General features: G+C 43.2%; 1 protein-coding gene and 1 long non-coding RNA gene across 5 annotated transcripts in view; both read right to left on the bottom strand.

Annotated features, from left to right (window-relative positions):
• The window catches only part of DPP6 (dipeptidyl peptidase like 6), a 497800-nt gene that overhangs the window by 326588 nt on the left and 147305 nt on the right, over positions 1 to 23907 (bottom strand). The gene's annotated exons all lie outside the window — the stretch shown is intronic.
• LOC310690275 lies at positions 1296 to 4350 on the bottom strand. The gene is made up of 2 exons (XR_014518017.1): positions 4247 to 4350; positions 1296 to 1329 (listed from the first exon to the last, which is right to left on the bottom strand). It is a non-coding gene; the product is annotated as an uncharacterized lncRNA (long non-coding RNA).

Below are 23907 nucleotides of genomic sequence, written 5' to 3'. Positions count from 1 at the left end.
ACTACGCGGCACATTCATTTAGGATTGGTGTGGCCACAATGGCCTCATGGGCCTTCCGGCAGACAGGATCAAGGAGATGGACCGCTGGAAATCTAATGCCTACAAAAGTATTCTGAGAACGCTCCGCTTTCCTGTCTTTTCTTTCTTTATTCTTAGCTGTCTTCGGTAGTCCAGTGTGGATTTGCGGCCACAGTATCGTGCATTGGGCCCGCCTCCAGTCAGCAAGTTCCGGCTTCATGCCTAATCTGCGGCTACCATCGTGGGTGCGAGTTTCCTGGTTGTCGAGAAGGGGCATGTGCTGGCAAGAACTCATGCCACTGCTGAAGGCCAAAGCTGCGCAGTTGGGCCCCCCAACATTCTAATCATTCAGCTGGGTGAGAGCGACCTGGCTAGCAGGAAGAGTGTGGACTTGCTGTCGAACATGAGAAAGGTCTTGGATGAGTTGGTTGCCTTATTTCCCAGAACAACCCTGTTCTGGTCCTCTCTCTTGAAGAGAAATGTTTGGCGCAGTGCGCATAACATTAGGGCCTTTGAGAAATCCAGTAAACTCTTGAATCGTGCGGTAGCGCGCAAAGTGCGTTTTATGAATGGCCTAGTTATATCTCATGATGATATCCAGATTGGCGACCAGACCCTATTCCGGGATGACGGCGTTCACCTTTCAGATTGTGGAAACAACATATGGCTGGCTAACATATCCAATAGTCTCAGGGATTGGTTGCAGCTGTGAGGGTATTAGCGGCGAGCCTTTTGGCTCGGGTGGCGGTTAGGCATTGGAATGTGTTGTTGGTGTTTCGGGGGGCAAGGTGTGGCCATCGCCTTCCCCGACAATTCTGGGTATTCCGCTAAAGGAATCCGGCGGTCGTGGATCCTGTCCGATGCCCGTGTGGCGGGGGGCCATGGCACAACCCTCGGTGACATCAGGAAGAGAGCCTATAGTTGGATTAGCATCAACAGGCTTCCCCTACTGGTGGTTAACCCCTCCTCAGACTCACCCTTCTACGAGTGGGTGGAGTCTAATGTTCTGTGGTCCAATGCCTAAGCCAATACCTTCTCACATGCTGTAATCAATAAAGTTGTGGCCTTTACCTTACCCATTAACCTTACATTCTGTGTCCGCGTGTCTTTATTCCCCAAGCAGGGATCGGGTCCTCGAATCACAAACCATTATTAAAAAAACGAGTCGTTATCTTTCTTTGCCATTTTGCTGTACAGTCTTAGAACTCCCCGTTGTCCCCTTTCAAAAGAAAATTATTGTTTATGCCAACAAGCTTAATTTAGTTTTGATTTTCCCCCCTTGCTGAATGGTTTGGGGGCGAGTAGGCTATCCTGTGGAAGAAAAAAAATATCTAAATAAGAAGTTGAAGTGTGATACCTTCTTTGATACGATTCTCTCTTTATGTGTGTGCAGTATATGAGCACCCTATGAGAGGGAGGTTGCCATGGCAATTACTCATTATTTTCCCATAGTAAGCTAGATACTTTTTAGCAAAAAAAAAAAAAAGAGAGAGAGAGAGAGAAAATCAGCCAATGTACCTTTTTAGTCCCTAGAGATACCTAATTTATATTGTACACAGAGCTTTCCTTTTTGACACTTCTCTAAATATTTAGTGGACTGCAGAATACCTTAATCCCAATGACTCTTAACAAAATGGCCAATGTACTTCTTGAAAGCAGTTCCCAGCACACGGTTTGAGTCAAATATACTGGCTACTGCATCTCTCATTCCCTTCTATTAGAAAGGCTTTATTGCCGTGATGCCTCAGGCAAATCTAAAATGGAATGCGGGGTGGGGAAAACATCTAAAATATTTTGATTAAGGCAGATGCAAAGAATCTCAGGTAGCTCAGAAATGGAGGTCATTTGCAACTGTAATATGTATATGAAAAACCGAGCATTTCCCTGCCACTGTTCATCATTGCTATCTATATACTAATAAATAGTGATCTGAGTCATCCTGTGCATGTGCTTATGTATGAGATACCTACCCATCACACTCACACACATACTGCAGGTCAGGCGTTGGGCAGAATCTAAGTGAGTAGCTTAGAACCCGAGTGAGTAGCTTAGAACCCCTGCACAATTCAGTTATACCCTTATTGCAGATTGAAAGGCTGTGCTGAGAAAGAATGCAGCTTACAGAAGCCTTCAATGTAATCCACTGTTCAATTTCAGGCTGTAGGTGTTTATTTTTTTAAAATAAAAAATAAACATCACCTTAAGACAGATAACAACAACAACAACAACAACAACAACAACAACAACAACAACAAGAAGCTGCCTATCTGACTGGGTTGCCACAGCCACGCCGGGCAGCTCCCAACAGGGACTCCTGTCTTTGATGTTAATTTTTATTTTTCAGTCCCCTCTGTCACATTCTCAAGTAACACACGCAAACATAGAAGCTCCATGAAAATCTTAACATGCTCAGTTGCAACAGAATGAGGACTGAAAGTTGAAGGAGGAAGAGAAATCTAGTAGGAGGGGAAATGGAATGGAGTATCCTGCACAGGGGAAAGTCACACTCCAAAATTTGCTGCAGTTCCCCACCACTCTGTCCTCCATCTCTCCCAACTCCCCCTACTTCATATCCAAATTTCTCTTTTTAGCAGCGGCCGCAAGAGGCCCCATTAGCGAAAGAACAGTTTAAGAACAGTTAAGAACAGTTTCAGATTAAGAACGGACCTCCGGAACGAGTTAAGTTCGTAACTAGAGGTACCACTGTAAATCTCTAGAGCCTTGGCCAAACTCTTTATTTTCTTGATCACAAGCCTTTTACAGTTAAACAGGCTTTAAATTGTTCCCCTTCCATATATCTGGTGTGTGAGAATGAAACTGCCACTGTAGTTTGCATTCAATAGCTTTAGCCTAACAGAGAAAAACACATCAAAAAGTGAACCGCCTGTGGGGCCACAGACTAAAAATTAGGGGAGCAGAGGGAGTGACCGTGAGCAGGGAAAGGAACAGCAACAGGGCTGGGGGGGGGATCTCTGGTAGTCAGCTGTGGGTCCCCCTTGGCATAGGGGCCTCAGCAGTGATTCTAGCCCTGATAGCTAGTATTTTTGGAGGAGGAAGGGCAAGCCACATGTCTCATATAGCACATTTTCATACACCTTTGACTGTCTTCTAGATGAGCATTCAAACATCAAATTTGCATCTTTAAAACAACAAGGCTTCTAAAAAACCCTTCTTCAATATTATATATATATATATATATATATATATATATATATATATATATATTTCTAAGCTTCTGGTACTTCATAAAAACAAGGATGGCTCCCTCTGGCTTTCACCAAGTGTCTTCCTCAGCTTCTTCCCAGTACCATTTCATTATTGATGGATATGTAATACGAACCACTTTCTAAAAAGAGCAAGCCAAACAGAAACATAGAGTGCAATCCGGACAAGTTAGGCACTTGCAAGACCTACTGATTTCAATCTGAGAGTTAAAATCATTTCAGCTTAACTGTGTGCTTAACTTTGGCTGTACTCTGCTCATAAAGCCAGCTGCGTTAACTTTCTAATCAAGCATCGTTTATCTGTTTTAGGCACCCCACCCACCACAAATAAATGTAATCGTTCCACTAAAGGCAATGGCAATAATTTAATACGTTTATGTTAGTGGCACTTCTAAGTGAGGACAGAGACTGTTTGCAAATGCAATGCAATGCTGACAATTATACATGCATTAGGCACATATAGAGTTACATTTGAACAGAATGTCGACAATAACTATTAAGTGGTTGTCTCGCCGTACCTTGTCCAGCTCTGAGTCTTCTAGAACAGCCTTCAATGATGTGGTGCCCTCCAGATGTTTTGAACTACAACTCCCACCATCCTCAAGCAGCAGATGGGAGTTGTGGTTTAAAAAAACATCTGGAGAGCACAAATTAGTTCTAGGGCACAAGCTCTCTCTTCTACATTTTGGACAGGTTCAAGTTCCCCTACAGTGTGAGGGTCAATCACTGGCACCTCCAATTAAAAGAACACTGGGAAATGTGGGAATTAAACTCTAGTTCCCATTTAGCAGAGTTTTGTGTAAGTCAGCGCAAAGGGTCGTTTGACCCTTTAATTAGTTCTCTCTTTCCCTCCTATAAAAATTGCGCTAGACACTCTCTTTTAGAGTATAAGTATCCACTAACTTTTACTTACAAATTTGCACTTGCAGATTAAATATACAATGCAGGAAGGTGATACCTCAGTTGCTAAAACATAGATAGATTTGTATCTAAGACTAACAAACCTTTACAGACAGACTGATACTCTGACTCTGAGGCAGACAGCAGCACAACAGACAGCATACCTGCTGCTCTAACTGTTAAGACGGTTCTACTAACTGTCATAACTGTACCAACTGTCCTAACTGCCAGTTTACATATGTGCATTTTGGATGCTAACATCCCAGAGGAAAGACCACTGCCTTCAGATCTTCTGATTGCTGCTCTAAGCCATTGGGAAAAAATCAGCACATACCAGGGGCGGGGATTGGTCTGACTGTCTATGCAAACCTTTACTTAATTAATTAGGTAAAGGGACCCCTGACCATTAGGTCCAGTCGTGACCGACTGTGGGGTTGCGGCACTCATCTCGCTTTATTGGTCGAGGGAGCCGGTGTACAGCTTCTGGGTCATGTGGCCAGCATGACTAAGCCGCTTCTGGTGAACCAGAGCAGCGCATGGAAATGCTGTTTACCTTCCCGCCAGAGTGTTACCTATTTATCTACTTGCACTTTGACGTGCTTTTGAACTGCTAGGTTGGCAGGAGCAGGGACCGAGCGATGGGAGCTCACCCCGTCGCGGGGATTCAAACCGCCAACCTTCTGATCGGCAAGTCCTAGGCTCTGTGGTTTAACCCACAGCGCCACCCGCGTCCCTAATTAATTACATATAGCTAATATTTCTATTAGAGCGGCCTTGGGAATCCATGGCCCTCCAGATGTTGTTGGACTCCAACTCTCATTAGCCACAACTGGCATGGGAAATGGTCTGGGATGAGAGGAGTTGTAGTCCAGCAAAATCCCCCACCCCCTGCGTTGGAGGATTATGTTGGGAGTCCTCATGTATACATAACCTGCAGCCAATGCACATCCCTCCTACTGCTTTCATGGTAATATATTGCTAATTCAACATGCAATGAATTACAGATGAGGAATATATTTCACCTAAAATGCAGGAAATGAGATGGCATGATGATGGTGGTGAAGGAGGATGGGGAGGATTTACTCATTGCCCATAGCAATTCCTTCTTCACACGCTGCTATTTTCTAAGACTGTATTCCTCACTCCATTACTGATTTCTGCACAGCAAACCCTGCCCTCTGCTGGCTAAATAAAATCAAAGCTGCATCTATTTCAGTTCTGTGGTTTTGGACCCTATATTTGCATTTAGATTGCAATGAAAACACTGGCGCTATTTAGAATGCTTTCGTGGGAACTTCGTATGGGCCTTAATCAGGCATAATAAATAAGATTGTGCTTTTTTCAATCAATTTTTCAGTTTCATTATACGGTACAAAAGTGATGAATATGGCACTGAGATGCTCATATGCAAATTATGCATTTCATATTCATACATCTTATCCTAGCCCCTCCAAAAAAAGAGATCCTTGTGCCCTTGATTTGCTCAAAAAGTATGGATAAACACGAAATGCTTTTTAAAACTTTGCTAAAATAGGAAAAAAATAGTTCAATGGAAACAAAACAAGAGCAAAAGAAGCTTAGTACTTCCAACTTTCTAAAGACCCACTTAAAGATACAATTGTATTTATTTATTAAGAATGAAACTGCTTTTGGATAGAAATAAGTCCAAAACTGATTACCAAAAAAAAATAGACTTCTGATTATAATGTTTGCATGCTCAGAAGGTTGAAGATGTCCTTGTTGGGGGATGAGGGACTGTGGAAATGATTTATAATAATATTTGATATTAATATGGATTTATTATAGAGCTTCAGCTGTTAGAATGAACTGTTTATTCCATGTCTCTTTGATTTTATAGAAAACCTCTTAATCAAATGTTACGTACCTATAATGTAAAAGTATCCTTGAGGACTACTGACTTGGGGAGGAAAGGAAAAATCTGTGTGCGCATTATTGTATCTGAAGAAATGATGGGAATGTTATAGGAAACTGAGAGAATGGGCAGTCTATAATGCATTGTCATGTTTTTTCAATGGGCACAGCCCCATTATTACTCAAATGCATCCACAAAGGACACCTCAACAGCACATTTTACTTGCAGCATGATCACAAGTATATTTATTATGATGCAACCCCATTGAATTCAGTAGGGCAAAGGGTTGTATCCAATGCTGCACTATGTGGATGTTCCATCAGCACAATGATCTCTGCTGGTCCAACAGAACGTTCTCCCTCTCTTGCCCTGCCACATGTCCCCTAAATGTGTTCTAGGGGTTCCCCCAACTCTCTGGAGCAAACTTGGGCAGGGTGCAAGGAACACACAGGGGGAGGAGTGGGGGAACAGTCCCATCGCACATGGAAATCCTTGCCCTGACAGCATGAGTTACAGTGGTACCTTGGGTTACAGACGCTTGACTCCGCTAACCCAGAAATAGTACCTTGAGTTAAGAACTTTGCTTCAGGATGAGAACAGAAATCGCACAGCGGCGGTGTAGCGGCCGCGGGAGGCCCCATTAGCTAAAGTGGTACCTCAGGTTAAGAACAGTTTCAGGTTAAGAACGGACCTGCAGAACTAATTAAGTTCTTAAGCCAAGGTAAAAGGTAAAGGTAAAGGGACCCCTGACCATTAGGTCCAGCCATGACCTACTCTGGGGTTGCGACGCTGATCTCGCTTTATTGGCCGAGGGAGCCGGCGTACAGCTTCCGGGTCATGTGACCAGCATGACTAAGCCGCTTCTGGGGAACCAGAGCAGCGCACGGAAACGCCGTTTACCTTACCGCTGGAGTGGTACCTATTTATCTACTTGCACTTTGACGTTCTTTCGAACTGCTAGGTTGGCAGGAGCAGGGACCAAGCAATGGGAGCTCACCCCGTTGTGGAGATTCGAACCACCGACCTTCTGATCAGCAAGTCCTGGGCTCTGTGGTTTAACCCACAGCGCCACCCGAGGTACCACTGTACTAAACAGTAAACATGTGTAGTGTTTTAAGCGTATATCCTGACAGCGGTTTCCTTAAGTCTAATTGCAATGCTTGGGAACTAACCAAAGGAGTGGGAAGCCAGTACTTATGAAGTGCAAGTAGCTCTGGGGAAGCATTATCATAGAGTTATGCCAACCATGCTGGTTGTAGGAATGGGTGGAATTGCTCAGCTCTGCTATTTGAAGTTCAGAATGACTACCTAATCATGAACCCTGACCCTGGAGTCTCACAGGGATGGAGGAACATTCAGGTGAGGTTTGTTTGTTTATTTGCTACTTTTATACCCCACCCTTCCTCCCAAAGGAGTCCAGGGCAATAAATACTTCTGTGTTACAAAATACAATTAAAAATGAAAGCAAAAAATATTTGAAACATTTTTAATTCCATTAAAAGCATCTAAATAGAATAGAACACTAAAACTAAAACAAATTTAAGAACAAACGTAACCAAATCACATGACTGGATGAGCCTGCCAAAGGAGAAGTTGTCTAAAAGAGTAGAGTGGTGGTGTCGGACTTATGTCATAAAGCACTGGGTTTGGGTGTGTTATGGAAATGCTTCTGCCTGCACCCAAAAATATGGTTCTAACCTGGATTCTGGTGGGAATGGTACTTCACACATCCTTAACCAGTTGTGGTGCTGGGCCTGTTATGGAAGGCTATAATCCAAAAAGAAGGCAAGAACATTAACATCTCTCTCAAATAAGAATGGAACAGTAACAGAAAAGTCCTGGCTCCACACAGATGCAAGTAAATCCAGTGCCACCCATATAATGTCATTATCCACATAGGGTCTGTTCATAAATGTCTGCATTTTGAGCAAACAAATTGATTCTAATTGGATTTTTATTCTCAACACCAACAATAGGTGCCCTTGGACTTCATAGATTTCAGCAATGGCAATGTACGATCTAATAAGAAGGGAAAGGTCAACAGTTCACTTCCATTCCCAGTCACACACAAGGCATTTCAGAGCACCTGAGACAACAAAAGAACCTGCAGCTGAGGTCCTAATATTCACAGCTCACACTATGCATTGTATCCCTCACTTGCACGAGAGCAGGAAGGTACGAGTATCACCCAATGTAATGTTTGAACCACTTTTGCTGCTACTGCAGCTTTGCATTGCAGACAGGAATGGTAAAGCCAGGCTCTTTTGGGTTTCGTGATTATATGCCTGTTTAAAACCAAGGGTAAAAGAAGATCAAAATGTGATGAGTTTGCAAACTGGTGGGTGGGTTGGCAGAAGATGTGGGATATTATGACTGGGGAAACATTTTAAAAGCAAAGAAGGCAGTGAACAGGAAGAAGTGTTAGGAATCAAAGGAAGCAAGGAAGAACAGCATCAGAGACAAATGCACAAATTGTCCTTGGTAAACATGCAAGGAACAGGAGCACAATTAGCATTGTGTAATTATTATTGGCAATCTAATTTGGACCATTTCAGGGAGAAAGGATGGAAATTATGGTAACAGATGCACAACTTTATGCATGTGCTGTTTTTAAGTTTATTGTAGCTGCAGGCAGAACCAGCTGCAAGTTGTGCGGTATTAGGCACAAGTTAGCCTTTGGCACGCATCTCTTCCCATGCATTTCAAGCACTTATTTTTATGGAAGGCCTACTAAGTTCAAGAAAACTAACTCTCTAGTAAATACATGGAGGAAAGCATCCTTAAGCGCATATTCGGACATCAGCTTTTCAGAGAATCTTGATTTATGCCTGGGTATTAACTGAAAATATGGGAAGCCAACGAAGTGGGCACTTATACACCGAATCACAGAGTTATAGCATTGGAAGGTACATTTGTAGAAGCCTCCCACTGTTCCATTATTGTTACGCCAAACATACTCAAATATTAGTGCTGAACCTGGAGACCTTGCAGTGCACAGTAGAGGACTCTGGTGAGGAAGAGGTTCAAGCTATTTCCACATATGAAGAGCCAATAGTATCTTAATGAAGGGCCTCCTGACCAGAGGACACAGCCCTGCTACCATCCTCCGATTGAGAGGATTAATCTCTTGCAGTATCTCCCAGCTCCCAAGCAGCACAGAAACTAGAAACTGAAGAATAACGTGAGGGCCCATTAGCCATGCACCTAGCTTCTCCAGGGTTGCAGAGCCCACCACACTCCAGGCCTGCTCAGCCTACATCAGGGCTTCAATTGGATTCAGCTCTCTGCAGAGATAGCATCTGTGGCTAGCTCACTTAGCAGAATGCTTCAACCTGCAGAACCCCTTTAGAGCTGTCCATGGTCCTGTTGTTGTATGTTCTTGGCTTTGCTTTGACCTGAAGCCCATCACTAATCTAGGTGATGGCTAGGCTTCTGGCAGCAAGGCAGCAGTTTAGCTGTGTGTCCACCTTCAAGCCATAGTTGTGTTTAACTGTGGTTTAAGGTGACGTGCCACTGTATTTATTTAAAAGAAAGCTGAATGAGCGATGAAATTGGAATCCCTTCATTCAGAAATGTGTGTGTGCGCACGTGCAACTCACACCTGTCCATTCAGCTAGCACGATTTTTGCTAGTATCCCATTCAGTGTGGCCTTCAGCACAAGCCCATCAAACCCATTTGCAAGTTCTGGAAGGTCTTGATGACACATGTGCCCATGAAGCACTCCAGAAATATGGCCAGATGAAAAGCTGGGTAACTTCCAGACTCTGGAGAAATGAAAATGAATTATGACACAGTCAGAACTGGCAGAACTTCTGGCATCTCCACCTGCTCCAGTCTCCAGCAGCCAATCAAGGCATCATGGCTGGTGCACAATGAACCAGGTGTGTCTCTCTCTGCACTTTGTTTCACAATGACAATGCAAGAACTCATGTGCCAAAACATTACAGGCCAATTAACCCTCCCCCCAAAAAAACATTTGCAGAGGAAGCTTGTAATTAGCAGCACAAACAAGATGTGAGAGTAGCGGGGAGAGGATATTCACACATTGCTAGCGTCTTTTCTATGTGTGCCTCTTATGAAGATGTGATTCTTTTGCTACAAGCAGTAGGGTATGAGAGTAATGTTGCTGCAGCCCATCAGCATTTAAAAATTATTCTCTTCCACATCTCTATGATTCTTCAGTGCCTGGCAAAGCTTTGAGTCTGTTTCTCCCCGTTCCCAAACAATTCCCGTCTTTATCTGAGTGCTCCTGTTTCCCCAAGTACATAAATTGTCACCAAGCAGATACTAGAACAGAGCATTTCCCAGCAGTCATCGTAAAGAGCAACTATCAAAATAAGTACTTTGCCAAGATGGCTCTCTCTGTCAGTTTAAGGGACACTTTGCTGATGTACACACTGAAGGTGGGCAATTTATTACTGACTATTGGGTAAAATGTTCTTACACTATCTAGGAGGGAGCTTCGTGCTCTGACCAGATCCAACAGAGCTCATGTTACACTTCTAAAGGATGAATTTGCTCATTTCCCATATTCCCAAGCAGCTGCAATTCAAATTAGTCATTTGGCACATCTGGCATGCTTTCATCCTACTCTCCCACCTCTCTGCAAAGCCTTGCTGCTATATTGAACTAAACACCATATTGGCTGTGATTCCTGGAAGACCTGCTCCCTGCCTTGCAGGCCTTTTCCCCACCTGTCCTGGGAGGACATGGTTGACTCCAGCTCCAAAAGCTAAGACTGCTGAAAAGGCCAGAGACCATCTTGGCTTGGTGCAGACCCAGGCCATTGAGCCTGAGCTTCAGCTCAGGGAAATAAGCATATCAGGGAAATAGGCATGATATAAATAAAAGTGATGGTGATGATGTTGAACATCTGAATCCATTCTTAGGCCTGGTTCATCATGAAAGCATGTCACTCAGACACTTAGCACATCACGACTTGTGGCTGAATGGCACATTGCAACTAAAATAACAGTGACTGGGTCGCATGGAAGTCTGTCTGTAATATCTTTTTCACACATGCAACCCACATAGTGACTCCACAGATCAACGAGTACTGAACATGCATGTGTGCACTGACGCATGCACACTAGGTGATACCTTTATTTGCATGTTTTAAAAGCATGGGGTGGGTATGGAAACCTTTGACTTCTGCTTGGTTGGAATGCATCCTGCTTTAGAAAATTAAGAGTCTTGTTCATTGCTCAACCCACTTTTACCTCTAAGCCCTGCACACTGCTGGCATGTGGATCTCAGAAGATTGTCTATGAGGGAATGTAGTCCTCAGACTAAATAAGTTCCTTCAGCTTTTTTAAAAAAATGATGTGTTCTACATCAGCTTAAAGCATCAGGAGCTGTCTGTAGGCTGACATTTCGATTGCAAGCTCATTATTAGAAATAGGGTACACTCAATGCAGGGAAATGTATTTTGGGTCTCTGCATTTGCATTCTGATTCCCCAGGACACAATTCTGGACAGGAGTACAGAAGCACAACTTTAAAACAAAAACTTAACAAGAGTGCCCAGCACGGAGTCTCCTAAGCCCAGCTATAATTAACAGAGGGCTGGATCTCCAGAGAGCTCTAGAAGCAGATAGAATAATAAAGGTTAACACATAACTGAAAGCAAGAGAAGGATCTCTAGATTAAAGCGAACATCCCACAGACATATACAGTACACTCAGTTCTCTTAACACACTGGAGGGATAAATGAAGGGAATGTCCAGAAATCAAAATTCTACTCATAGAGAACTATGGAAAGACAAGGCATGGAAAACATGCAAAACATCTTCGTGGTCAAGATTTCTTTCACCATACTGAAGAACATGCCTGACAAGAGCAGCATTTGTCCCAGAGGAAAAGACCACACAGAGAAATTTCTGAGAAATGCTGTCAAACTGCTGGTAAATCTGACAAAGCATGATTAATAGTCTAGACTCTAGAGCCTACTGCATGGTGATTACGGGGGGAAACATGGCTACAGAGACAAAAATGTCCAAGAAAACAACACTCGCTGTGATTTGAACCAAAATCTTGCTGTGTTTTCGCTTCACCTTACCAAAAAACAAAAACAACCCTTCATTTGTTTCTTCAATTACATCTGGAAATTCCTTGAGACTTTAGGACTGCCTGAAGGGGCAACAGTTGCAGAAATGTCTACTTTCCGGTAGTTTAGCATGAAATCTCAGAATGTCTGGATTTTGTTTGCCAGAAAGTCAAGCTTGTATGTTGTTTTTAACCTAAGTATCCACATTTACATGTGTGTTATTTTTACCTTTATAACAAAATCATTTTAGTCATTTAGGCAACAAGTGAAATGACCCTGATGATCACAAACTAAATAAATTTGAAAGGGGGAGTGGATGTGCAGCAGAGGCTGTTTAAATTCGTGGCTCTGGATTCAGGTATGTAAATTGACCATAAATCCACTGACAGAAGGCTTAGAATTCTCCCTGCACCACACAAATGTTACTTTCAAGCTTTGGATTTTGATAACCATCACCTTCCCTTACAAACCCTTAGCAATCTCTAATTCAACCCATGGCTATATAACCTCATAATATTACAGAAAGCCTGGTGAATGAGATTTCCCCAGCCCCCTCCTTTAGAATACGCTCTGATAATATACACTTGGAGTGTTTTTAATCAATCCCTTTATGAAGTTACAGAAATTGTCTCCTATTGAACTCCAGCAGAGCAAAGAGAAATTTTACGGTTTGCCAGTAGGCAGATCAAATGAAAGAAATGCAAAATAACGACTTTCAAATTAAATTAGGGCTTTCTTAGGTTGGAAAGGCACACTGTGCTTTTTAACAAGAGAAGAATCCTTTGGGGAATATTGAGAGCAAACTCCAGATGCACAATGCAGTGCTATCTAATTTACAATAAATCACAGGATAAGGAGCTGGCAGTGAAGTCCCTCTTACAGCTCTGGGCCTTCTTGAATATTGTATTCCTCCTAAAAGTTCAGATCATCAGGTAAACAGGGGGTTCTTGTAACATGGATTAATGCAACAGGAGCACATAGTCCTCCTCCTCCTCCTCCCTTCAATGGATATATATTAGGTATAAAAGTTAGGGTATATCCAGGTAGCAGGGGATAAGAAAGAGAAGACTCAGTAGGATCTAAATTCCATCCACCCTTGCACAGTTTCACCTTGAACCAGTTTAACCAAGATAGTAAAGTATTTTAATGGCACAGAGCGTACTTGTCTTTTCTTGTTTTAGTGTTAATAGCTATGGTGACAAACAATTTGCTTATTGTCTTCAACCAGAACAAACAAACCTGGCAATGCAACTTCTTGAAATGCAACTTGGATGGGCATTGTCAGGAACATATTAGGGAGAAAAAAGAGTTAAAACTTCCCCTTCCCACCCACCTGCACCTCCTATGGGTCTAGACTCTAAAACTCCACCCCATTGCTGTTATTTAGATAACAAAAGTCTGGACATTGATCGAGTTGTCTAGTCTGCCATTAATTGTATGGTAATTGCAAGCACGCACCATTTTGTGCACAGTGAAAATCACTGATAATTTCAAATTCATGTCCTTTCCATATACTGGGGTTTGTTTGGTTTTGGCACATTTCCACTGCTTTGGAAAGATCCATGAGCATACAAAGTTGAGAAGTGAAGAAGCAGAACTTGTTTGCAGTGATTTTCCTGGGAACCAGAGAGCTACCAGATGACCCAAGATGAGCAATGACAATAAGGTGACACCACATCTCCAAATTTATCATTTATAACTTGAAGAAAGGACAAGTATGCTGCCAGAGATATCTTCTTAATCTTTTGCAATTTCATTCCTCCTTGACTTTCTCTAACCCTATAAATATCCGACTTGTAGCCCAGGCAACCCTCCATCCATCAAGTGCCTGAAAAGTACAGCCTGCATGTTCCCCCAAGACTAACCTTGTCACTTCATCACATTAGCTCTTGTTTCCATCTCTGACAATCTCTGGCCCTGTACTGAAGAGCCAGAAAGCCACTTGCTTTTGTAACAGAACACTTTTACAAGGGGGTGGGGTTAGGGGGAAAGCAGCAGCATGCATGTCCTCGCTATCTGCTATATTATCCTTATCTAATTGCATGCACTTTGGCTCTATCTGACATTTTCCAAACAGCAGATGCTTATTAGCTCTTGTTAGATAAAAGAACGCTTGTATTTAGAGTGATTATCAGTTCCCAGACCTGACTTGCTGTAACAGATGGAGAAACCTTTCGCCCACCTAGTGTGGAAGGCAAAAAAACTAGCTGGTTTTTGTTGCATTCCTAACAATGAAGTAAGTTTTATTGAATTCAGTGAAGCTTACTCCCAGGAAAGTCAGGTTAGGGTTGCAGGGCTGTATCACTACTGAAGCTTATTTCATCTAGGGAAGGGGCACATCATCTGGGATCCTGCTATCAACACAGCTTCAGTATTAACAAATTATTCCTAGAGTGGTTTCAACAATTAATCTCCCTCCCCAGGGGACTCTGGGAAATGTGAGGGGGATAAGGGTTTTCTGACGACTCTCAGCACCCTTAACTAACTACAGTTCCCAGGATTCTTTGGAGGGGAGCCATGGCTGTTAAAATGACATAATAGTTCTTTAAATGTATGGGATGGATGTGGGCTTGGAATTAAAAAAAATAAAGATCAGGAATATATTATTTTCCACACAAAAATCCACTCCTAGGATTGTACCCAATGCAAATTCTACTCGGAGTACACCCATTGAAATTAACAGACAGGACTAACTCAATTCCATTCATTTCGATGGGTCTACTCTTCAGCTATGCTTGGTTACACCACTCCCACAGCTTTCCTTCACTTTAGCACTATAGTTTAGCACAGTGTTTCCCAAACGTTTTTGGGCAACGGCACACCTGTTTACTGAAAAAAAATCTCGCGGCACACCACCATTAAAGCCCCGCCCCGTGACGTCAGCGCGCAGCGTCACGCCGGGAGGGACGCACAAAAGTGAAAGTTTTTTCCCTCGGCAGCTCCTCGAAAGGCTTCTCTCAGCTGCGCTCACTCCGCCTCGGAGAGGATTTCCCCTCCGGTCCCATGCGTTCGTTTGGGGCATCGCTCCGGCTGCTCCCTCTCCCGCCGCGCAGGAGCGATGCCTCTCTCTGGCTCTCCCTCCGCGCAGGCTGAGGGAGGGAGGGAGGGGCGCGTGTGACCCGTCTCTGCTGGGAGACCAAACCCAGCGAGGCAGAGTCGCGCGGAGGCGCCCAGGCAGCGCTGCTGGCTGCGAGGAGGAGCGCCAGGCAGCAGCAGGAGGCGCGGCCTCTCCTCGCCGCCGCCGCCCCGCCTCTCGCCGCCCGACTCGCCCGCCTCCCTCCAGGCATCTCGCGGCACACGAGGCAACGTCTCACGGCACACTCGTGTGCCGCGGAACACCGGTTGGGAAACACTGGTTTAGCAGGAGTAATAGCGTTGTTGCCATTGTTAGACAAGTGAGAAACTCTTGGCCATCTATGTGCAGAGATCAACCAGTTGATCCTAATCTAGCTTCTGAGCACCCCTGAACTACATAGCATGCAGGGAAGGGAAGAGCAATACTAGCATCATCTGCAATACTTATAAACTTATATACTTATAAACAATATACGATGGTTATCTCAGATTAAGGATTGGGGAAAGCTTCTTAACCCGTATTAAAAAGAAGCTACATCGGGGTACATCAGTTCTGAAGGTTAAGAGAAGTGCTATTTCTCTCCAGTGTGCATTGTCTTTTAATATGTAATTTTATTTCATAATGCGTGTTATAACCGATTTTATTTCTATTATGATTTTTTTTAGGTCAGCTAGTTTCTAACATCTGATCTTATCAGTATTTCTAATGTATATTTTATGTAGAGGTTACAATGATTGTGCAGTATAAAAATCCTGTTATATAACAAACAAACAAACAAAATCTCTATAATATTAACTCTGTAACTAGTTTTCTATCACTCTCGTTTTTCTGGGCACTGAAGAATAATGCTGTTTTGCATTTTACTACTAGTGACAGTCAGTAGCTTAGATGGCTTTTTAAATAGGGATTAGACAAATTCACTTCAAATAGGTCTGTCAATAACTATTAGCCATGAAGACTAAATGGAATCTCCATGCATGGAAGAAGATGGGAACAGAATGTGGAGCTTCTTAGTCTAAATAGACCTTGGCCTCATTCCCAAAGGCAAGTCTTAATTAATTTGGCCTAACGGACCCACCTAAGGCATGGGTTGACTCAGCATGTCATCCAAACCTAGGCTCATGGTTTAGCTCTCCCAGACAAACCATAGGCTAAACCTCTGTTACATCTCATGGTATGTCTGGCGAGAGCTAAAGCAGGAGCCTAGCTTTGGATAACATGCTAAACCAAAACCAACAGAGGAGCAATGCAGCTGCAACCTTCTCTCTGGGAGCCTGTACGTTTGCTTGTTCATGTTAAGCCATGGTTTGGCTTAGTGTGACATGCAAACCAGGATGTTCTTTCTCTAAATTATTAATAAATACCAATAAATCAAATCTACTCTGCAGCCATACAAATGCCAGTGCCATACAAATGCCAGCATGGGTTTCCTAAAAATAAGTCCTGCCAGACCAATCTGATTTCTTTTTTTGATGGAATTACCAACTTGGTAGATCAGGGAAATGCTGTGGACATAATATATCTGGATTTCAGTAAGGCTTTTGACAAAGTCCCCCGTGATATTCTCTCGAGGAAGCTAGTAAAATGTGGGTAACTATTAGGTGGATTTGTAGCTGGTTGACTGACCGAACCCAAAGAGTACTCATTAATGGTTCCTCGTCATCCTGGGGAAAAGTGACAAGCAGGGTGCTGAAGGTGTCTCTCCTGGGCCCATTGTCATTCAATGTCTTTATAAACGACTTGGATGAAGGAATTGAGGGGATGCTCATCAAATTTGCAGGTGACACCAAACTGGGAGGAGTAGCTAATGCTGCAAAAGACAGAATCAGAATTCTTAAGAGATTGGAGAACTGGGCGCAAGCTAACAAAATGAATTTTAGTAAGGGCAAATGTAAGGTTCTGCACTTAGGCAGGAAGAACCAGGTGCACAAATATAGGATGGGGGACACCTGGCTTACAAGCAGTACATGTGAAAAGGATCTAGAGGTCTTGGTGGACCACAAGCTACAGTCTGGTGCAGCAACAAAAAAAGCTAATTCTATTCTAGGCTGCATCAACAGAAGTACAGTGTCCCAACCAAGGAATGTAATAGCCCCACTCTAGTCTGCCTTGGTCAGACCACACCTGGAATACTGTGTCCAATTCTGGACACCACAATTTAAGAAGGATGTTGACAAGTTGGAACATGTGCAGAGGAAGGCAACCCAGATGATCAAGGGTCTGGAAATTAAGCCTTATGAGGAGTACTTGAAGGAGCTGGGGAAAAAGGAGACTGAGAGGAGATATGATAGCCATCTTCAGATATGTTAAGGGCTGTCACATGGAGGAGGGAGCATGCTTGTTTTCTCCTGGCCTGGAGGGTAGGACTCAAACCAATGGCTTCAAGTTCAAGAAAGGGGACACCGACTAAACATTTGGGAAAGCTTTCTGACAGTAAGACCTGTTGAGCCATGGGACAGACTGCTAATAGGTGGTGGACTCTCCTCCCTTGGAGGTTTTTAAGCAGAGGTTGGGTGGCCATCTGTCATGAATGCTTTAGCTGAGATTCCTACATGGAGGGGTTGGGCTGGATGACCCTTGAGGTCCCTTCCAACTCTAAGATTCTATGATTCTATGGATCTCTGTGGAGACAGAAGCATCTCATGGCACTGCTTCAAATTCAGAAGATTTTCCTCCTTAATACTAACACAGTTGCTGAGCCATCTAGTAAATATTTAGATAATGAGGTTATGAAGCTCTTTGCAAGGATGCTACATCAGTGCTACAGAGAGATGTGCCAATGCAAATGTTTCATATCATTTATGTGTATTTTTTTTATTCTTGATTGTTTACTGAAAATATAGATGCTTACTGCAGCAGACTGCTAGCCTGAGGGAAGTATTTTCTTATTGTCCTTCATAAAACCTGCATCTTCCTTGCGATTTCCCCAACAATCACTTTCAGAACCTTGAATGCCAGGTTGCTAACACTTTTACTTTGTCCATAATCATTCCTTCAATCTGCTGAAAAATGAATTTTGAAGAACATTACAATTTGCTTCTGCCTGGGGGTGACCATATTTCCTTCCTGCGTTCTCCTGCCAGTACAAGGTAAAGTCTGCATATTATATTTTATTTAACTTGTGGACCCATTGCTAGGATGTGCTGTGCAACCACTGCATAGACAAGTTAGCTTCTCACAAGGTGAGGTGTGCGTATGCATGCTTAAAATAAGAGTTGCAAAAAAAAAAAAAACATTTTTAGAGATTGCAAATAATAATCAAAGACCTAATTACTATTACTGTACAAAGATTTGCATGAACAGGTGTGCTATTTTTAAACCAACAAAGAAACATGACCATGAAATTGATTTTGAGTGGCGGAATGACTTGACTTCATCCAATGTTGACTACAATTTGCTTGCTGATCTCTACTGCTCTGCCACTGAGTTTTACCACTACAGAGAGCAATGTCTGGTGAGACAGTGACGTCAGTAACATTACAGTATGTTGTCCTAGAAGGCTAGTTAACCTGAGCACCATATATGGGCTAATCAGGCAGAAGAGGGCAGGTTCCAGGGTCAAAATAAAGCTGGAGAAGGCAAGGTGAGGATGATTTTAAGCTGAAACAGAGGGCAGCGAAGGACGTTAAATGAAGATCGGATAACACAGTTGGAGTGCAGGCTATACATTTTTGCACAGAAAGAGGCTGCATGAATTAGAAGGAAGCTATTCAGAGGGCCTTGGAAGCAGAAGTGATACCAGTGACTTCAATTTTATAAAAAAAATTCCTTCCAGTAGCACCTTAAAGACCAACTAAGTTAGTTCTTGGTATGAGCTTTCGTGTGCATGCACACTTCTTCAGATACCTGAAGTGTGCATGCACACGAAAGCTCGTACCAAGAACTAACTTAGTTGGTCTTTAAGGTGCTACTGGAAGGAATTTTTTTATTTTGACTATGGCAGACCAACACGGCTACCTATCTGTAACTTCAATCTTATACACCTTTACTTGAAAGCTTAAGTACATTAAGCACAGTGGGACTTCCACAATGCCAGGCATAATTTGGTTATGATATTAAACCAGTTATCCTAGCTTTCAGACCACTATAGTAAGTCTTGATCAGGGATTTGCTTCAAAACGCTTTTTAAAAAATAAATATTTCAGAAAACAAATGGCCTACTTAGGTTGCTCAAATGTCCAGGCCAAAACTTAAAAAAAAAATAATGCCTGGGGTTAGGGAGTAGCAAAGTCAGTTGCCTACCAGGGCATATGCCCCACTAGAGAACCCACTAACGTACTAATGGCCTCTAAATCACCATCATATATAACTTACATTTTCTTGCCACTGCAATGCAGCTGAATGGAAGAGGAGAGGAGTTGGCCACTGTCTGGGTACTACAGAGGCTCAGACCCATGCAGTTCTAGAACTGGCTTGCTTCCTCTCCTGGCTGGTTGTTGGGTCAGGGCTCTTTTACTCTGCAGGTTCTTTGGCTCTCCACACGGACACACGACTCTCTGCTGACACTGGGAGGGGAGGTGGCTATGTGCGAGAGGATCTGCTGGGCACTGCAGTCTCTCGTATGGAACCCGATAAAACCCGGCACCGTAGAACAATGCTTAACTCCAAAGCAGCGAGCAGTATTTTTTCTCTTGGCATCATAATTGTTTCACATTACACATTTTTAGGACCTACACAGTCTACACAACTTTGACTTTAAAGTCTGCTTTAAAACACCCCCAATCAACAGCCTGAGCTATTGGCAGCTATTTCTTTGATTCATAACCTGCCCATCTCTTTAAGCCTCAAAGCAAGAAACCGCTTTTATAAGTGAGTGTAAAATATCCACAGTTAAAGGGACAACTTGTGCACGACGCGAGGTGAAGCCATTTGGCTCAGGTGGCGGCTCTAAACCCTTCCCTTGCCGTTGCGCCACTGCCAGCCCTGCTGGGGCTGACCACACCATTGACACAGAGCTGTTGCCCTCACTGCTACTGGATCTGTGGGTGGTGGTGGAAGCATGGGGGACGTTTTGGCTACTGTGGGAAAAGGTCTTGGGATGGCCCTGCTAAACAGGGAACAAATATATGGGAATGCAGCCAAGCGGAAGCGTTCTGCCAATCGGTTATAATCAGTGCTTAGCAAAAGTAGCCCCACTTTCCTTAGTGAAATTTAATCTCCATTACAATTAGGAACCTAGGAAGGTATCTTGTGCCAATGAAGACCGCTAGCCCATCTGGCTCAGTATTGCTGACAGTGCGTATCTGTGGTTCCCCAGCAGAGGTGGTTTTAGGATAACACAACCGGTTTGGCTGTACTACATGCCGTGCTGCAGTGGGAGCCACAACAATGGCGTAGAACGGAGCAAGGGGGGGCGGCTGAATTTTAGCACCACACAGGATGCCACTGGAATTTGAGAGCCCAAAGTCCACCACTGTCCCCAGGGGTTTCAGCAGAACTCCCTAGACACGGCAGTGATTGAACCTGGAATCTTCTACATGGGCTCTGCCACCGATGTATGACCTTTCCCACTCATCAGTAGTTTTCATCAACTGGTAGCGTGGCCCTTCAGTGGGATCTTGGAATGGGACCTCATTCCATGTGCTGTATTGCAATCTCACTAGCCGTTTGGGGCCAGATGGCTTCGTGTTATCATACACCGTTATGCAATACTGAATTAACTCCAAGCTCATTAGCACTTGGCATCCGAGTTCATTATTAGAAGGAGCGGAAGCGCTATTAAGAGTGGCTACTTAGTTTCACATTATTATAGCTTTTGATAGCTATTGCCAACTATGTATACAAAGGTAAGGGCCAAACTGGACAGGATATTACCATACATTAAATGTAACTAGCGTCAGATTCAGAGGTGTGATGCAATATAAGGAGCATCTGCTGGGGAAGTTTATAATTCCTGGTAAGCCATCAGGCCTAGCAGGGATGTAAACATTTCCACTCCGGCTACAGTCCCATGGGAAATCCCATTTGCTTTGGGAGAAGGAGAAGGAGGTTAAATTTCCACTCCATACTGGCCGGGATCCCAATATATATAAATACATACATACATGCAGCTGATGGTATTAGCATTTTTAGAAGAAAAAACCTATATGTTCAATGCAAAGATACACATAATATCCCATCCAACTGGCCCTAGAAGAGTGCAGAAATGAATGCCAATCTTATCCAGATCATCATCAGCTTCTTATCTTCTGTGGCCCTATGCCAATCAGCAGTCCCCCAGTTTTAGAAGAGGCCACAAAAATACTGCTGGGCCATATTTTACTCAGGGAAAATCCCCACTGTAGCAAAAGAGCAGATTATACCAAATGATGAGTAAGAGAAGGCTGAAGTATTTGGCTAACTTTATAGACCCGATCTCTGACATTCAATCCCCTTTAACAGAAATAACTTATCATTGTGAATTTAATTTTAAAGGATTACTGTGATTATCGCTTTTATTCTCAATGTTTTATGAAATTAATCAATATTTTGCATTAGAGAGAAGTGCTGAATTTCTCGTGCACTTGATTAATGCATTATTATCATCCCAGTAATTAAAAGTAACAGGGTTATACACAATCAGCATGTACATCTTACTCAGCACCTTTGGCAGTTGCCTGCAGAAATTAAGCTCATTAATCACCCTGACCACAAAGAAAAGTAAGCTGGGGAAAGCAACAGAAAAAAGCTCTGTTTCATTGGGGGGGGGGGCGGAATGTTCAAAGCCAATATCGAGAAAACCATTAGACTATATTCCAATATGGAAAACATTAATCTCAAAAGGAAAAAGTATGAGTGTGCTGCCAAAATTATAAATTAATGTTCTCCTGTTGCACTGTTCTGCAGTTACTTCACATTTCTTCACCAGATACTGTATCATATCCATATCAATTAATCTGGGCAGGCAGGTCTGCAACTAAGGGAGAATGTTTTGCACATACAGTATGTGTATTTGCAGTCTCCCAAGTTTGGAAATGAACGTGCCATGCCATACAAAGCTTCATACTATTTACCATTTATATAACTTTTTAGAATTTTAGAATCACAAGCATTACCTCAATAAAAAAAAAAATCCTTCCAGTAGCACCTTAGAGACCAACTAAGTTTGTTATTGGTATCCTTACAACAATGTTGTCAAATAGACTAGCATTATTCTCTCAGGTGGGGGGGGGGAGAAGGTGATAAGACCATAAGCTGAGATAATGATGGCTTTGCCTAAAGGCTGCCTAGTGAGCCTGGGTTTTGCATATCACAAAGGCGCACCTTTCTTTTTCCTTTCTCTCATGCCGGCGGCTATCACCTTTGCAGGCCATACTTCAGACTCCAGTCTCTCGCAAAGTAAGAACTGCTTGAGCCTTTACATCAATTACCTCTCCAAGACTGTGAAATGAACGCCTGTGATGCCGCATTATTTTCTCTTATCAATTTTCCGTGGGGGAGAAAGAAGAGTGCAAAACAAATCTCTAACATCTGGCCTTTGTTGTGGTCAGACAGCTGGTTTATTTTTCATTCCGGGTGCTGCTTCATTTGTTCCTCTCCTTTTGAATCTGTTTTAGCTACTATTATAAGCTTCCTTGCAAAGCTAGCATTTTTTTTTTAAAAAAAATAATAATTCTTACAAGCCACTGTGGTGCAGACTATGAATGAGCAGGGGTGGGGAGCTGAGTCCAAGTCTTAAATCAGCTATGAAGCTCACCTTCAGCCAGCCACTCCCTCTCAACCTAACCTACTTCACAGATTAGTTATGGGGATAAAAATTGGGGAGTGGGAGTAACATAACAAGGTTGCTGTGAAGATAAAGGAGGATAGTCATGTACAACTCATTGGAGTGAGGAGGAGGAGGAGGAGGAGGAGGAGGAGGAGGAGGAGGAGGAGAAAGAAGAAGAGGAGTTTGGATTTGATATCCCGCTTTATCACTACCCGAAGGAGTCTCAAAGTGGCTAACATTCTCCTTTCCCTTCCTCCCCCACAACAAACACTCTGTGAGGTGAGTGGGGCTGAGAGACTTCAAAGAAGTGTGACTGGCCCAAGGTCACCCAGCAGCTGCATGTGGAGGAGCGGCGAATCAAACCCAGTTCACCAGATTACGAGTCCACTGCTCTTAACCACTACACCACAGAAGGAAAGAGAGCACAAATAAAAGACAGAATAAAATAACTGGGAACGTCCTAGCTCACACTCATAGCAATTATGCTAACTTGCTCTCCAGGTGCACCATGTGAGAAAGGCTAGCTAGCAGGGCACAAATGATGAACAAGACAGCGTGTTGTGGTGGTTAGAGACTGGAATCTAGTGGACCAGGTTTCAAATCCCCCCTCAGCCATGAAACTCACTGGGTGACCTTAGGCGAGTCACTGCCTCTCAGCCTAACCTACCTTACAGGGTTGTCGTGAGGATTAAATAAGAAGTGGGGCAATCATGTATGTCACCTTGAGATCACTGGAGAAAAAGGTGGGATATAAATGCAATAAATAAATAAATGGGTTCCCATGTCTCTCTCTCACTGTTCGGGGTACTTTTTATGCCAACATATAATGGAATTACAATAAAAAAAAATAATGTGTAGCTGCTACAAGGAGGAGATGCTGCATGCTGGATGGGGATGTCCCCAGGGCATGAGCCAGTGGTTCACATACCTCTGGTGTAACAAAACAAAGAAGGGACCATGCTCTAGGCCAGGCATGGCCAAATGTGGCCCTCCAGCTGTTTTGGGACTACAACTCCCATCATCCCTAGCTAACAGGACCAGTGGTCAGGGATGATGTGAACTGTAGTCCCAAAACAGCTGGAG

The sequence above is a fragment of the Podarcis liolepis genome, assembly GCF_965112155.1.
Source record: "Podarcis liolepis genome assembly, chromosome: 12".
Lineage (NCBI taxonomy): Eukaryota > Metazoa > Chordata > Lepidosauria > Squamata > Lacertidae > Podarcis > Podarcis liolepis.
Note: the sequence above shows the minus strand (reverse complement) of the source record. Positions and strands in the feature narration are given on the sequence as shown.